The sequence below is a fragment of the Macaca fascicularis genome, chromosome 1 (genome assembly GCF_037993035.2).
Source record: "Macaca fascicularis isolate 582-1 chromosome 1, T2T-MFA8v1.1".
Classification (NCBI taxonomy): Eukaryota; Metazoa; Chordata; class Mammalia; order Primates; family Cercopithecidae; genus Macaca; species Macaca fascicularis.
Genome location: NC_088375.1, coordinates 109,009,461 through 109,026,509, shown reverse-complemented (window position 1 = coordinate 109,026,509; position 17,049 = coordinate 109,009,461).

The following is a 17,049-nucleotide window of genomic DNA, read 5'->3' as shown; positions in this document are numbered from 1 at the left end:
GGAAGAGGAAATAATTGGGGAGGTCTGGGGTTTTGGCTTGAGCAGCTGGGAAGACAGTAGGATTGTATACAGGTAGAAGGATATAGAAGGAGGTGTTCAATTTTAAGCATATTGAGTTTAAGATGCTTGTGAGACACTTAGGTAAAGGCATCCAGGAGGTAGTAGGATATCTAGATCTGAAACTAAGGAGAGAAATCTGGGCTGGAGACATACATTTGGAAGCCATTAGGAGGAATGTGATGAGAAGATGAGATTGACCAGAGGAAGTGTGTAGGTCAGTGGTTCTCACCTTTAGCTGTGTGTTAGAATCACTGGGGAACTTTTAAAAATCCAGATTTTCAAGGTCACACCACGGACCTATAAAATTAGAATTTCTAGGAGTAGAATCCAAGTACCAGTGTTTCAGAACTCTCCAGATGATAAAGTGGCAGCAAGAGTTGAGAAGCACTTGATTGAGAGGAGCAGGAAATGCCTCATTAAAGGTGACTAAATAAGGGAGAAGCCTAAGACATTTCCAGAGGAATAGGAGAGCCTAGAGAGAAGGGAGCATTATGGACACTAAGGGTGTGAGAAGTCAAAAAGAAAGCAACGAGCCGTGCTCTTCTAATCAATCTTCAGTTACTCCTTAGCATGACTCTTACCTATAGCCACCTAATCTGTTTTCTTTTTCATGCATTTAACTTGGTAGATGCTCATCTGTGTCTCTGCTCAAGCTACTCCTGATGCTTAGGGTTCCTCCTCTTCTTGAGGATGTCAATTCACATTCAGCCCATACTTAAGGTTTGGCTCAAAAGCTCCTCCTCTAATAAATATCTGATCAATTTTACCCAATTCTAATTACTCTCCTTTAGATACTCCCTTATGCATTTAGTTCTGTGTCAAAAATGGCCCAGCTATGAGACAGTGCCAAGAGTCCTGGACTTAGACTCTGAAGATTTGAGTTCAAGTCCTGGTTTTGCTACATGTTAATAAGCTGGAACATCTTGAGGAAGTCACTAAAGTGCATTAGTTTCTGTATCTGTAAGATGTTCATAGCAATAACAACTTTTAAGGATTGATATGAGTTTTGAGAATGTAAAAAGCTACATATGTGGGAGAATGACATCAGCAAGATGGAAGAATAGGAGCTTCCAGCACTCATCTTCTCACAGACATCCATTGAACAATCATCCACACATGAAGATAACTTCTTAAAAGCTAAGGAATCCAAATTAGAGATTATAGCACTTGGGTGCAGTGCAGAATTAAGAAAAGACACATTGGAGAGGGTAAAAAGGACAGTTTCACATTAATCATGTCACCCCTTACCCAAGCCTGTGCAGCACTGTATGGAGAGATACCCTTCATGTGAGGGAAGGAGAATGAAAGGAGGAATTGACTTTGTCATGGACCTCAGTACCAGGGCAACCTCCATGGGCCCAAAGTGAAGTTTGACCCCTGCAGACATAAACTCAAGCCTGGCTCTTGCAAACCCAAGCTCCAGGCCTGCCCAGTGCCAGGTCACTGCCTATGGAACCAGGCTGTAGACCTGCTCCTTTATACCCAGGCACCAGATGCACCCCAGTGCCAGGCCAGCCCTCATGGTCCCAGACTCTAAGCTAGCACTTACAGACACAGGTTCCAGGCTGGTCCCCAGGGACCCAGGCTTCAGTCCCATCCCTGTGGACTCAGGCTGAAGACCTATGCCAGCACCAAGTCAGACCCAGAGGATCCAGCTCCAGGCTGACCTCTGCAGACATAGGTGCCAGGCTTGCCCATGTGTATCCAAACTCTAGTCATGCCCTAGTGGACCCAGGCACCAGGCCCCACATGCCCAATGACCCACACACCAGCGTAGCCCACCGGAAGACTCCAGCATTAAGCCTACCCAAGGACCCTGCCAGTTGGGTCACCCAAAATTTCTAGATGGGCTGACTGATGAAGGGTTTTCTCTGCAAAAGCCAGTCTGCAAAGACTGAAAAATGTGCCTAATTCTTCAAATGTGTGGACATTGACACAAAAGCCACAGAGATCATGAATAATTGGGGAAACATGACACAACCACAGGAACAAAATAAGGCATCAACAAATAAACCCAAAGAAATGGAAATCTATGAACTGCCAGACAGTTCATAGACTTAAAAATAACCATGAGAATTAAAAAATGATCATATTAAAGAAGCTCAGTGAGCTACAAAAGAACACAGATAGACAACTAAATGAAATTAGGAAAGTAACACATTAACAAAGTGAGAATTTTAGCAAAGAGACAGAAACCATATATAAGAACCAAACATAAATTCTGGAGCTAAGGAACACAATGATTGAACTAGAAAATTCAATAGAAAATTTCAACAGTAGACTCAATCAAGCGGAAGAATTAGCAAGTCTGAAGACAAGTTATTTGAAATTACATAATCAGAGGAACAAAAAGAAAAATTAATAAAAAACGGTGAAGAAATCCTGTGCAACTTATAGGACACTATCAAGTGAGACAATTTATGCATCATAGAATTCCCAGAAAGAGTAAATAAAGAGAATGGGAGAAGAAAGCCTATTTAAAGAAATAACAACAGGCCAGGCACAGTGGCTCATGCCTGTAATCCCACCATTTTGGGAGGCCAAGGTGGGGGGATTGCCTGAGCTCAGGAGTTTGAGACCAGCCTGGGAAACATGGTGAAACCCAGTCTCTACCAAACACACAAAAAATTAGCTGGGCATGGTGGCATAGACCTGTAGTCCTAGCTCCTTGGGAGGCTGAGGTGGGAAGATCACTTCAGCCTGGGAGGTGGAGGTTGCAGTGAGCCAAGATCACAGCACTGTACTCCAACCTGGGTGACAGAGTGAAATGTCATCTCAAAAAAAGAAAAAAAAAAGAACAACAGAAAACTTCCCATGTCTGGGTAGGTGAATGACTATTCACATATATGAAGCCCAAACAACTCCAAATAGATTAAACATAAACAGATCTTCACTAAGACACATTATAATAAAATCCTCAAAAAGTTAGGCAAACAGATTTTTGAAAGCATCAAGAGAAAGCAACTTACAAAGGAACTTCCTTAAGACTGTCAGTACATTTCTCAGCAGAAATCTTATTGACCATGAGAGAAAAAAATTAACAACCAAGAATATTATGCCCAAAAAAGCTGTCTTTCAGAAAGGAAGAAGCAAAAAATACTTTCTCAGACAAACAAAAGTTGAGGAACTTTATTACCACTAGACTTCCTTTACAAAAAAGCTTAAGGGAGTTCTTCAAGTTGAAATTAAAGGACACTAACTAACAACAGGAAAACATATGAAAGTGTAAAACTTACTATAAAGGTAAGAATATAATGAAATTCAGAATACTTCAATACAATATTGGTAGTGCATAAATCACTTTTAACTCTAGTGTAAAAAGTAAAAGACACAAGTATTAAAAATAACTATACAATAATTTTTTAATGTATACACAATATGAAAATGTGTTAATTGTGATATCAATAACATACAATTTTGAGGGAAAAGAAGTTAAAGTGTTGTTGTATGTGGTCAAAGTTACTGTTGTAACTTAAAATAGAATATTATGACTATAAGATATTTTATGTAAGCTTCATGATAATCACAGAAAACATGCAGTAGATACACAAATGATAAAAATAAAGGAATCAAGCATACTACTATAAAACACTATCAAATCACAAAAGAAGAGAAGAAGATAGAAGAGAGAAATAAGATAACTACAAAACAGACAGAAAACAATGAACAAGTGGCAAGAGTAAGTCATTACCTATCAACACTTACTTTAAATTCTCCAATTAATATATGTAGACTGGCCAAAAGAATTTTTTTAAAAAGAATATCCAACTATATGCTGCCTGCCAGAAACTCATTTTAGTTTTAAGGATATGCATAGGCTGAAAGCAAAGGGATGAAAAAAGCTATTCCATTCAAATTGTAGCCAGAAGAGAACAGAGGTGACTATACTTATATCAGATAAAATAGAATTTCAGTCAAAAATTGTCACAAGAAACAAAGGTCATTATATAATAATAAAGAGGTCAATTAATAAAGAGGATATAATAATTTATATATATCCAATATCAGAGAGAGAGAGTGAGCAAATATTAACATAACTGAAGGGAGAAATAGATAGCAATACAATCATAGGAGGAAACCTCAATTCCCCACTTTCAACTATGGGAAGATCATCCAGACAGAAAATCGGTAAGAAAGCAGTGGCCTTAAACAGTGCAGTAGATCTAATGGACCTAACAAACATCATATAAAACATTCATCTAACAGCAACAAATGGAGCATTCTCCAGTAAAGGTCATATGTCAGGCCACAAAACAAGTCTAACAAATTTAAAAAGACTAAAATAATATCAAGTATCTTTCCATGCCACAATGGTATGAAAACAGAAACCAATAACAGGGCAAAAACTGAAAAATTCACAAAGATGTGAAAATTAAACAGCATACTCCTCAACAATTAATGGGTCAAAGAAGAAATCAAAGAGAAAATTTTTAAAATCTTGAGACAAATGACAAATAAAACACAACATTCCAAAACTTATTGGATACAGCAAAAGCCATTCTAAGAGGGAAATTTATAGTGATTTTTTTACATTAACAAAAAAGAAATATCTCAAAAAACTTCACTTTACATCTCAAAGAAGTGAGAAAAGAAGAAAATGTTAGAAAAAAGAAAAAAAAACAAAGACCAGAGCAGAAACAAATAAACTCAAGACTAAAAAAGCAGTAGAAAATATCAGCAAAAACAAGAGTTGGTTTTCTTTTTGGAAAAGATAAACAAAAGTGACAAACCTTTAGCTAGGCTAAGAAAAAAAGAGAGAAGACTCAGATAAATAAAATTGAAAATGAAAGTGGAGACATTACAACTGGCGCCACAGAAATACATAGGATTAGAAGAGACTATTATGAACAATTATAAGCCAACAAATTAGATACCTTGAAGAAATGGATAAATTTCTAGAAACACACAGTTCACCAATAAATAGAAAATCTGAACTGATCAAGAAGTGAGATTGAATCAGTAATTTAAAAAACCTGGCATAAAGAAAAGCCAAGGACCTGATTGCCTCACTGGTGAATTATAACGAACATTTAAAAAAGAATTAATGGAATTCTTCTCAAACTTTTCCCAAAAATTGAAGGAAAGGGAACACTTCTAACATCTTTTATGAGACCAGTATTACCCTAATACCAAACCAGATAAGGACACTGCAAGAAAAGAAAATTACATGCCAAAATTTCTGATGAACATAGGTAAAAATTCTCAAGAAAATACTAAAAACCCAAATTTACTAACACATTAAAAGTGTGATACACCATGATTAAGTGAGATTTTTCCTTGGATGCAAGGATGATTCAATATATGCAAATCAATGAATGTGATACACCAGATTAACAGAGTGAAGGGAAAAAAATCACACAATCATCTCAATAGCTGCAGAAACAACATTTGAAAAAAATTAAACATCCTTTCATGATAAAAACTCTCAACAAAACTAGGTATAGAAGAAATGTACCTCACACAGTGAGGACCGTATATGACAAGCATTCAGCTAATATCATCCTTAATGGTGAAAAGTTGAAAGCTTTTTCTCCTGATCAGCAACAAGACAAATATGCTTACTCTCACTACTTCGATTGAACATAGTATTGGGGTCCTACCTAGATCCATCAAGCAAGAAAAAGGAAACAAAATCATCCAAATTGGAAAGGATGAAGTAAAATTGTCTCTGCAGATGATATAGTTTTATGTATAGAAAACCCAAAAGACTCCACCAAAAACAAACAAACAAAACAAAACAAAAACAAACAACAACTGTGAGAACTAATAAATGAATTCAGTAAAGTTGCAGGATACAAAATCAACTTACAAAAATCAGTTGCATCTCTGTATACTAACAATGAACTACGGGAAATGAGGTATTTGTCAAAAAGTACAAAGTTTCAGTTATGCAGGATGAATAAGTTCTGAAAATCTAATGTACAGCATGGTTTGAACATAGTTAATAATACTGTATCGTATATTTAAAATTTGCTAAGAGAGTAGGTGTTAGATGTCCTCACTACAAAAAAGGTAACTATGTGAAGTGATGGATCTATTAATTAGCTTGATGGGTGGTGACCATTTAACAAAGTATATATATAACAAAACATCATGTTGTACATGTGATATTCCGTAGAGTGATGTTATTAAATTTTACACTTGTAGTTGGTTGTTTGCAATCATTCCAAAGTGTGTGTGTGTATGTGTGTATTTGTTTGATTTTTCCAATTGGATTATAAACCTCTTGAAGACAGAAATTATATTTTGTTTGTTTTCTGACCCTGTTTAGCTTAGTGGGCTCTTGTGATTCTTAGATAGCCACATAACATTGGCTGGCTCATGCTGGTTAACCAAGTGCTGCATCCCTGATGATGTTGCTCCTAGGTGACGGGACCTCTGGACCTTTCAGCAGAAACAAGAGTCAGATGACAGCCTACAGAGGCATGGGATGTCACTTAAGTCAGTATCATCGAGTCCAGATCTGTAGGCTTCAAATGCATAAGGGAAAATCCCAGGTGCAGGAAATGGAAAAGGTTTGGGGCATAACCACCTGATGACTCTTCCCCTAGCTCTGAGGAAAATCTAAAGCTCTTAAGCCAACCAGAAAACCCTGAACCATTAGTGGGCCTGCAGAGCTACTTTTCTTACCTCATGTCCTATGACTCACACCCTTACTCACTTTATATCCACTTGCCTCTTTGCTATTCTCTGAACACATCTGGCATGCTACTGCCTTGGGGCCTTTGCAGCTGCTGTCTGTTCTCCCTGGAGTGTTCTGCCAGATATTCATTTGGTTCTTTCTCTTACCTTCTTCACATCTTTGCTCCAATGTTACTTTCTCAGAAGACCTTCACTGGCCATCTTAAAGTTGTGACCCTCAACATTCCTTATTTTCCTTCATTGCTTTATTATTTTTTCTGTAGCATTTATCATTATCTGACATAATATGTATTTTACTTATTTATTTCCTACTCTCTTTTCATTAGGATGTAAACTCTATATGGACCATATTTTTTGTCTATTTTTAAAAATTGTTGTATCCCTGGTGCCATGGTTCTTGGAACATAGTAGGCACTCAATATTTATTGAATAACTTAACAAATAAATGCTGAATAAAGTATACTTATCAATGGCCAGGATATTTCAAGCTGGTAAAGACCCAGTAGGTTGTCAAGGAATCTGACTCCTTTCCTTATACTTGTTTCCTGTTGGTTTCTTTATAGAGTTTTATTTAATCAAATTGTGGTGAAAAGTCTTATTAATTTCCATGAAGAGATGGCTCTTCGGCTTTCTGGCTTTTTTTTCCTCTCAAAGGAAACAAATTATAAAGAAGAGGAGTGTTTAGTAGTTTACTGAATCTTATTTCAAGCTCTTGAATGTGGCTCCTAGTCTTCTGGAAATTCCTATCTTTCTTGGGAGCAAATTTTATAAAAATAGAGGACCCTTTCTTTGAACTTCAAAGACAAATGAAGGGAGAAGAATTAGGCCATTTTAGCTTGTAAATGTGGGGAAATAACTCTCTGAAGAGGTTGGCAGGGTTGGAGGTATAGATGTTTCCCAAAATAGCTTGGCTGAAGTTTTTCAGAGCAAGCATATGGGCGTGGCAACATAGACCATTGGACCTACTAGGAGAGCAGCCGTGGTGTGATTTACAAGCCCCTCAGTGCTCTGCTCAGACACAGAGGCATTAGGTATCAAGTGTGGCTGCTTCTATTTCTCAACTGACTCACCACAAACTCATCTGGCTATACCACAAGTGGGAGTAAGATACATGAGTGAAAATATCCCATAGCTTTATTATTTTAAAACTACGTTCTGGCAGAAGCTGGGAGACCATTTGGCAATGATGTCAAGGCAGAGATTTCCGGGTTAAGTGGGACGTTGCACTAGATGACCCCTTTAAATCATTGAATCATGGAGTTGGATCATCTAGTTTAACTTAGAAATCATCTAACTCAAATCCCACCCATTGCAAAAGCCCCTCTGTGGTAATCCTGTCTGGTGGACATGCAGCCTTTTCTTATGCAGGGCGAGTGATGAGAAGATCACTACTTCCTGGAACAGTGGGCTTTGTTCAAGGGCTGTTATAAACATAAAGGCATGTCTCTTTAAAATGGGTAAAATGGCCTTCTTTTCAACTTGTACTTGTTGGCTCTCTCAAGCAATGCTGAATAGCTCGTCATTCCACATGACAGATTCCACATTCAGATACTTGCAAAAGCCTCTAACCTTCTATACGTCTTCTCTAGGAGAGAAGTCCTTATCATGATCCTCTAGAACTCCAGCTTGCAATATTCCTCATAATGTGTGGACTGAGCAGTGACAGAGCAGAGAGTTCTATTTCCTTCCTATCTAGATACTACTTCTATTAATTTACCCTAAGGTTGCTTTAGCCTGCTTTTTTTTTTTTCTTAAAGCAATTAGAGTTTGCTGTCTTCCTATTATCATAAGAATCAATGAAAAGCCCCAGGCAAATCTCTCATACCTACTGTTGTTAAAGCTGATGACCTTCATTTTTCCTCCTCACTCACATTTGCTTCTCTAAAGCCTACTTGTTCTCAAAAGCTCAGGTCAAATGCTTCTTCCAGCAAGCGTCCCACTAGTATTCCCCAACCAGATGTAATTTTCTCTTTACCTGTGCTCCTCTGGCGCTTGTGCTTGATTATAGGCCCAGCACAGTATTCTTTGAAGTAAATGTGTGATTTAAATATATTCCATCTCTTAGTAGGCTGTGAACTCGGAGGGCAGGGATGGTTTGATTCATGTTTGTGCATCACATCTTATGTGTGGCTGTTCTATCAAAGACTTGGCTTGATTTAGTTACATACAAGACTCTGCTCCACAGATTGCAGGACCCATCGTGTGGGCTCTTTTCATTGGTTTGGGAGGCAATGAAGGGATTTAGAAAAATAGACTCCTGAAGTCAGACATGGATTTGAATGATTTTCTCTCCACTTGGAAGATATATGACTTTGAGCAAGTTATTAATCTCTGTAAGCCTCAGTTTTATCATCTGTTAAATGGACATGATAAAAAGCAGCTAACTTACTAGAGTTCATGAGAGGATTATAGGGAATAAGGATACATGTGGCATTCAGTACTGTGCCTGCCACACACTTCAGTGCTCAGGGAATGCTGGTAGTGGTTATTTTTTTTACTCCTATTTATAAATAATTGTTTTATTCTTTTGGATTAATCACATGGAATTGTGATTGTCTTCCTGCTCATAGATTGTGAATCCTTGATAGAAGACATCTGGCATCTGTACCCTTAGTGCCAAGCACAGTGTCTAGAAAATTGTTGTCATCAGTGTTTGTTGAATGAATGCATGAATCTAAGGCTTTTGAACTGCAGCCCCAAGGAACATATGTAAGATGTTGCTGTTATTATTAGGCGTTGCGTTCCTGGGCCTTAAAAATGAATAAGACCAATGCTTTCCTTGGCTTTAGGGAGACTATGATTCAGTGTGAAAGGTACACTGCAAGTTACTTTTTAAGAGATTGTATTTTAACAGTAGGTACTCAGTAAATGCTTAATTCAAGTTGGGCTCCCACTGCCTTAGTAAGTCTTGTAATAAGGTAGTTAATAAGAATGGTGCAAATTCATTTTCTGCTTGGTTCTCAAAGAAAATAGGAGACATGTAGGTGCCAGCCTACCTGTTAGGTAGTTTTGATTTGCATTCTTCTAGGAGTTCTGTGGTTTCAGTCTGACATTTAAGTCTATTATCCATTTCAAGTTAATTTTTGTGAGTGGTGTGAGAGGGGTTTTAGTATTTGTTTAATTGTTGCTTTTTAGTGCATTATGAAGTTTAAAATAAGCAGAATGAATTAGAATTCCACAATAGAGGTTTGAGAATAATAGGAGCAGAAAGGTGGAGTGGAAAAGTTGATGACTAAGGTAGGAGTAAGGAATGGCTTTATGGAGATGAAGTATGAAGTGAGATTTTAAGGACAAGGACATTATCAATCTGTCTAAATTCTTATCACTCATTAAAATCCAGGACAGATGCCTTCTCTGCAACGAAGACATTTGTCTTGCCCCACCTCAAGTGATCTGCCCCCCTTTTGAACCTCCATGGTGTTTTCTTTCTTTCTTTTTTTTTTTTTGAGATGGAGTCTCGCTCTGTCACCCTGGCTGGAGTGCAGTGGCGCCATCTCGGCTCACTGTGAGCTCCGCCTCCCCGGTTCACGCCATTCTCCTGCCTCAGCCTCCCGAGAAGCTGGGACTACAGGCGCCTACCACCACACTGGGCTAATTTTTTGTATTTTTAGTAGAGACAGGGTTTCACTGTGTTAGCCAGGATGGTCTCGATCTCCTGACCTCATGGTCTCCCAGCCTTGGCCTCCCAAAGTGCTGGGATTGCAGACATGAGCCACTGCGCCTGGCCCCATGGTGTTTTCTTTCTTAGGGCCTTACCATGGTCTGTTACAGCCCTGGGTGTACATGAAGTGATCAGCAAATATTGTTACATTGAATCATTGTTATATGAATAGCTAAGCACTTGCCTCTATCCTTACCTAATTGCAAGCTCTTTTAGTGCATGAGTTGTGTCTTCACAGTTCTCTAGTGCCTACAACACACCAGGTTCCATGCCAGGCACCCCACAAATGCTTACAGGCAATTGATAAAGAAGATATCATTGAAATTTTATTTTATTTATTTTATTTTTAATTTTTTAAATTATTTTATTTCTTTTCTTTTTTTTTAAATTATACTTTAAGTTCTAGGGTACATGTGTACAACATGCAGGTTTGTTACATATGTATACATGTGCCATGTTGGTGTGCTGCACCCATTAACTTGTCATTTACATTAGGTATATCTCCTAATGCTATCCTTCCCCTCTCTCCCAACCCCACGACAGGCCCTGGTGTATGATGTTCCCCTTCCTGTGTCCAAGTGTTCTCATTGTTCAATTCCCACCTATGAGTGAGAACATGTGGTGTTTGGTTTTTTGTCCTTGTGACAGTTTCCTGAGAATAATGGTTTCCAGCTTCATCCATGTCCCTACAAAGGACATGAACTCATCCTTTTTTTATGGCTGCATAGTATTCCATGGTGTGTATGTGCCACATTTTCTTAATCCAGTCTATCATTGATGGACATTTGGGTTGGTTCCAAGTCTTTGCTATTGTGAATAGTGCCACAGTAAACGTACGTGTGCATGTGTCTTTATAGCAGCATGATTTATAATCCTTTTGGTATATACCCAGTCATGGGATGGCTGGGTCAAATGGTATTTCTGTTCCAGATCCTTGAGGAATTGCCACACTGTCTTCCACAATGGTTGAACTAGTTTACAGTCCCACCAACAGTGTAAAAGTGTTCCTATTTCTCCACATCCTCTCCAGCACGTGTTGTTTCCTGACTTTTTAATGATTGCCATTCTAATTGGTATGAGATGGTATCTCATTGTGGTTTTGATTTGCATTTCTCTTATGGCCAGTGATGATGAGCATTTTTTCATGTGTCTGTTGGCTGCATAAATATCTTCTTTTGAGAAGTGTCTGTTCATTTCCTTTGCCCACTTTTTGATGGGATTGTTTGATTTTTTTTCTTGTAAATTTGTTTGAGTTCTTTGTAGATTCTGGATATTAGCCCTTTGTCAGATGAGTAGCTTGCAAAAATATTCTCCCGTTCTGTAGGTTGCCTGCTCACTCTGATGGTAGTTTCTTTTGCTGTGCAGAAGCTCTTTAGTTTAATTAGATCTCATTTGTCAGTTTTGGTTTTTATTGCCATTGCTTTTGGTGTTTTAGACATGAAGTCCTCACCCATGCCTATGTCCTGAATGGTATTGCCTAGGTTTTCTTCTAGGGATTTTATGGTTTTAGGCTAACATTTAAGTCTCTAATCCATCTTGAATTAATTTTTGTATAAGAAGTAAGGAAGGGATCCAGTTTCAGCTTTCTACATATGGCTAGCCAGTTTTCCCAGCACCATTTATTAAATAGGGAATCCTTTCCCCATTTCTTATTTTTGTCAGGTTTGTCAAACATCAGGTGGTTGTAGATGTGTAGTATTATTTCTGAGGGCTCTGTTCTTTTCCATTGGTCCATATCTCTGTTTTGGTACCAGTACCATGCTGTTTTGGTTACTGTAGCCTTGTAGTATAGTTTGAAGTCAGGTAGCATGATGCCTCCAGCTTTGTTCTTTTTGCTTAGTATTGTCTTGGCAACAAGGACTCTTTTTTGGTTCCATATAACTTTAAAGTAGTTTTTTCCAATTCTGTGAAGAAAGTCATTGGTAGCTTGATGGGGATGGCATTGAATCTATAAATTACCTTGGGCAGTATGGCCATTTTCACGATATTGATTCTTCCTATCCATGAGCATGGAATGTTCTTCCATTTGTTTGTGTCCTCTTTTATTTTGTTGAGCAGTGGTTTGTAGTTCTCCTTGAAGATGTCTTTCACATCCCTTGTAAGTTGGATTCCTAGGTATTTTATTCTCTTTTGTGAGAATAAAGCAATTGTGAATGGGAGTTCAGTCATGATTTGCCTCTCTGTTTGTCTGTTATTGGTGTTTAGGAATGCTTGTGATTTTTGCACATTGATTTTGTATCCTGAGACTTTGCTGAAGTTGCTTATCAGCTTCGGGCTGAGATGATGGGGTTTTCTAAATATACAATCATGTCATCTGTAAACAGGGACAATTTGACTTCCTCTTTTCTTAATTGGATACCCGTTATTTCTTTCTCCTGCCTGATTGCCCTGGCCAGAACTTCCAACACTATGTTGAATAGGAGTGGTGAGAGAGGGCATCCCTGTCTTGTGCCAGTTTTCAAAGGGAATGCTTCCAGCTTTTGCCCATTCAGTATGACATTGGCTGTGGATTTGTCATAAATAGCTCTTGTTATTTTGAGATACGTCCCATCAATACCTAATTTATTGAGAGTTTTTAGCATGAAGGGCTGTTGAATTTTGTCAAAGGCCTTTTCTGCATCTATTGAGATAATCATGTGGTTTTTGTCTTTGGTTCTGTTTATATGCTGGATTATGTTTTTTAATTTGCATATGTTGAACCAGCCTTGCATCCCAGGGATGAAGCCCACTTGATTATGGTGGATAAGCTTTTTGATGTGCTGCTGGATTCAGTTTGCCAGTATTTTATTGAGGATTTTTGCATCAATGTTCATCAGGGATATTGGTCTAAAATTCTCTCTCTTTCTTTTTTCTTTTTTTTTTTGTCTCTGCCAGGCTTTGGTACGAGGATGATGTTGGCCTCATAAAATGAATTAGGGAGGATTCCCTCCTTTTCTATTGATTGGAGTAGTTTCAGAAGGAATAGTACCAGCTTCTCCTTTTCCCTTTGGTAGAGTTCAGCTGTGAATTTGTCTGGTCCTGGACTTTTTTTGGTTGGTAGACTATTAATTATTGCCTCAATTGTAGAGCCTGTTATTGGTCTAAAGTAAGGAAACCAAGGCTCAATCCCACAGGAAGTTAAGCACGTGGGCCAAGATTGGAATCTATTTCTATTGGACTCGAAATGTCTGCTCTTAACTTCATACCATACTACATCTGTTTGTACATTTAGGGAATCTAGTAAAATGCTCAATAACTATTTGGGATTGAATTTACTGAATGAACTGAATGTGTCTCATTCAGTGGCAGGCAAAACTAGAGCAAAGCCCTACAATAATTGGACTTGGGGTAGTGATATAAAAAACCAAAAAGACAAACAAAAACAGTTGCCAGGGACACCCAATCAGGCAGCCACCAGCACGTGTCCCTTTTCACATCAATTAACTGTTTCAGCAGAAGCTGGTGACCAGTCTATACAACGAAAGTATTACTTGTTCACTGGGTAGAGAGTGCCAAATTGTGACCTGTTGTTTTTGCAACAGTATTTGTCACTTTGCTTAGACATCTAACTCTTAAGGAGGGAATGTCTTAAGGAATCCGTTGACCAGCAGGCGGCACTAGAACAGCATGGAATATTTTTTTCCAATTTGCATCCAGGGTGTTTTCAGCCTCTGGAATATTTACTTAACCAGGCTAGCTGATTGAGCTAGATATTTAGTTTTGAAATCATAGCATTACAGTCTTGAAGGAGACATTATAGATTACATTGTGTCAGCTCCTCATTTTAAGGATGAGAAAACTGGAGCATAGTCTGGTGACACACATGACCCAAGGTTGGATGTGGTATTAGTTACAGTGCCAGAATTAGAATTCAAGTTTCCTTACTCCCAGTCCAGGGCTCTCTCTCTCTCTCTTTGACTGATGCTACTTAAAAAATCTTTTAAATTTTATCTTAAATTTAATAATTCCTCCTTCACTGAAGTATAATTGATAAACAAAATTGTATAAATTTAAGGTGTACAACCTGATGACTTGATATACATATGTATTGTGAAATGATTATCATTATCAAGGTAATTAAAGCATAATTACCTTTTGTAGAACTGGACACTGTCATTTGCAGCAACATGGATGGAACTGGAGATCACTATGTTAAGTGAAATAAACCAGGCACATTGCATATTCTCACTTATTTGTGGGATATAAAAATCAAAATGATTGAACACATGGAGATAAAGAGTAGAAGGATGGTGACCAGAGGCTGATAAGGGTAGTGTGGGGTTGGGGGGAGGTGGAGACGGTTAATAGGTACAAAAATATTTTGAAGAATGAATAATACCTAGTATTTTATAACACATCCAAACGACTAGAGTAAAAATAATTTGATTGTACATTTAAAAATAACTAAGAGTATAATTAAATGGTTTGTAACACAAAGAATAAATGCCTGAGGGGATGGATACCCTATTTTCCATGATGTGATTATTATGTGTTGCATGCTGTACTGAAGTATTTAATGTATCCCATAAATATATATACCAACTATGTACCCACACATATTAGAAATAAAAATTGTTAAAAGTTATCTTTTTCTTTTGTGGTGGGAACATTTCAGATTTATTCTCTTAGCAAATTTCGTTTTTTATCAGAATACCATCAAATTTCGAGTATACAATACAGTATTGTTAAGTACAGTTGCTATGCTATACATTTAGATCTCCAGAACTTATTAATCTTAGAACTGAAAGTTTGTATTCTTTGATCAATATCTCTCTGTTTCTGCACTGCTCAGTTCCCAGCAGCCACCATTCTACTCTCTGCTTCTATGATTCTGACTTTTTTAGATTTTACATGTGAGTCATACAGTATTTGTCTTTCTCTAACTGACTTATTTCCCTTAGCATAATACCCGCAAGCTTCATCCATGTTGCTGCAAATGGTAAGATATCCTTTTTTTATGGCCGATTACAGAACACACACACACTCACACACACACACTCACACCACAATTTATTATTATTATTATTATACTTTAAGTTCTAGGGTACATGTGCATAACGTGCAGGTTTGTTACATATCTATACTCGTGCCATGTTGCTGTGCTGCACCCATCAACTCGTCAGCACCCATCAACTCGTCATTTACATCAGGTATAACTCCCAATGCAATCCCTCCCCCCTCCCCCTTCCCCCTCCCCATGATAGGCCCCGGTGTTAATCCATTCATGCATTAACTCACACTTAGGTTGTTTCCATTTCTTGGCTATTGTGAATAGGGCTGCAATGAACATGAGAGGGCAGACATCTCTTGGGAGATACTGATTTCATTTCCTTCAGATATGCACCCAGAAATGGGATTGCTGCATCATATGGTAGTTCTATTTTTAATTTTTATGGAACTTCCATACTGTTTTACATAATGGCTTTACTAGTTTACATTCCCACCAACAGTGTACAAGGATTCCTTTTTGTCCACATCCTCCCTGACACTTGTTATCTCCTGTTTCTTTGACAGTAGCCATCCTAACAGGTGCTAGCTCATTGTAGTTTAGATTTGCATTCTTCTAGGAGTTCTGTGGTTTCAGTCTTACATTTAAGTGTATTATCCGTTTCAAGTTAATTTTTGTGAGTGGTGTGAGATGGGGTTTTGGTATTTGTTTAATTGTTGCTTTCAGTGCCTGTTTCTCTTAAGAATGCATGTTACTTTTTAAGAGATTGTATTTTAACAGTAAGTACTCAGGAAATGCTCAATTCAAGTTAGACTCCTACTGCCTTAGTAAGTCTCATAATAAGTTAGCTAATAAAAATGGTGCAAATTCATTTTCTGCTTGGTTCTCAAAGAAAACAGGAGACATGTCAGCTTCTTAATGACCTTACCGTTTTTTTTTTTTTTTTTTTTTTAAGGAAGGATGAAATACATAACAGAAACACCAGAAGAACACTTGTATATGCTGACATCAGAAAGAAAAATGTACACAGTTCAGTCAGAGTACCTGAAAATCAACAGTAGAAAGAAGGATTTGTCACTGAGGGATGACTAGAGAAGATAAGTTTTGAATTGGACTTTCCAGGAGTTGATGGTTAGGAATTGTTGGGTTTGAACTCCAAAGGAGAAGAAGAAGTAAGGAAGTGTCTAAGGAGTGAGAAAATAGAATGGTCACAACCGGAGATCTTACAATTCAGGGAGGGCATTGGTGGTGCTGAGGGAAACCTAGCTACCTTTTAGGGGTGTTTTTTAAGTGAGGCTTGTTGGGATGTGGTGCACAGGAAATCTGAGAGAGAAAAATGTTGGGTACTATGTATTGGGAGAAGGAGAGGTGAATGAAAGCAACATTACCAGAAGGATATGACAGTGGGCATAGAAAGGGGGTGCCAGACTTGGAGGAAAAGAGTCATGATGTGATGGAGAGAGTCTGTTCAGTTGAATTTGATTTGGCAAGCATCCACCAAATATTTACCTGAACTATTCTAGGTGATACAATGATATACAGAATAAGGTATGAACCTTTTCTTGAAGAAATGTGTGTTAGTTTTGTGTTGCTATAAAGGAGTGCCTAAGACTGGGTAATTCATTTAAAAAAAGAGGTTTATTTGGCTCATGGTTCTGCAGGCTGTACAAGCAGCATGATGCCAGCATCTACTTTCTTTCTGGTGAGAACCTGAGGAAGCTTACAATCATGGCAGAAGGCAAAGGGAGAACAGGTGTAC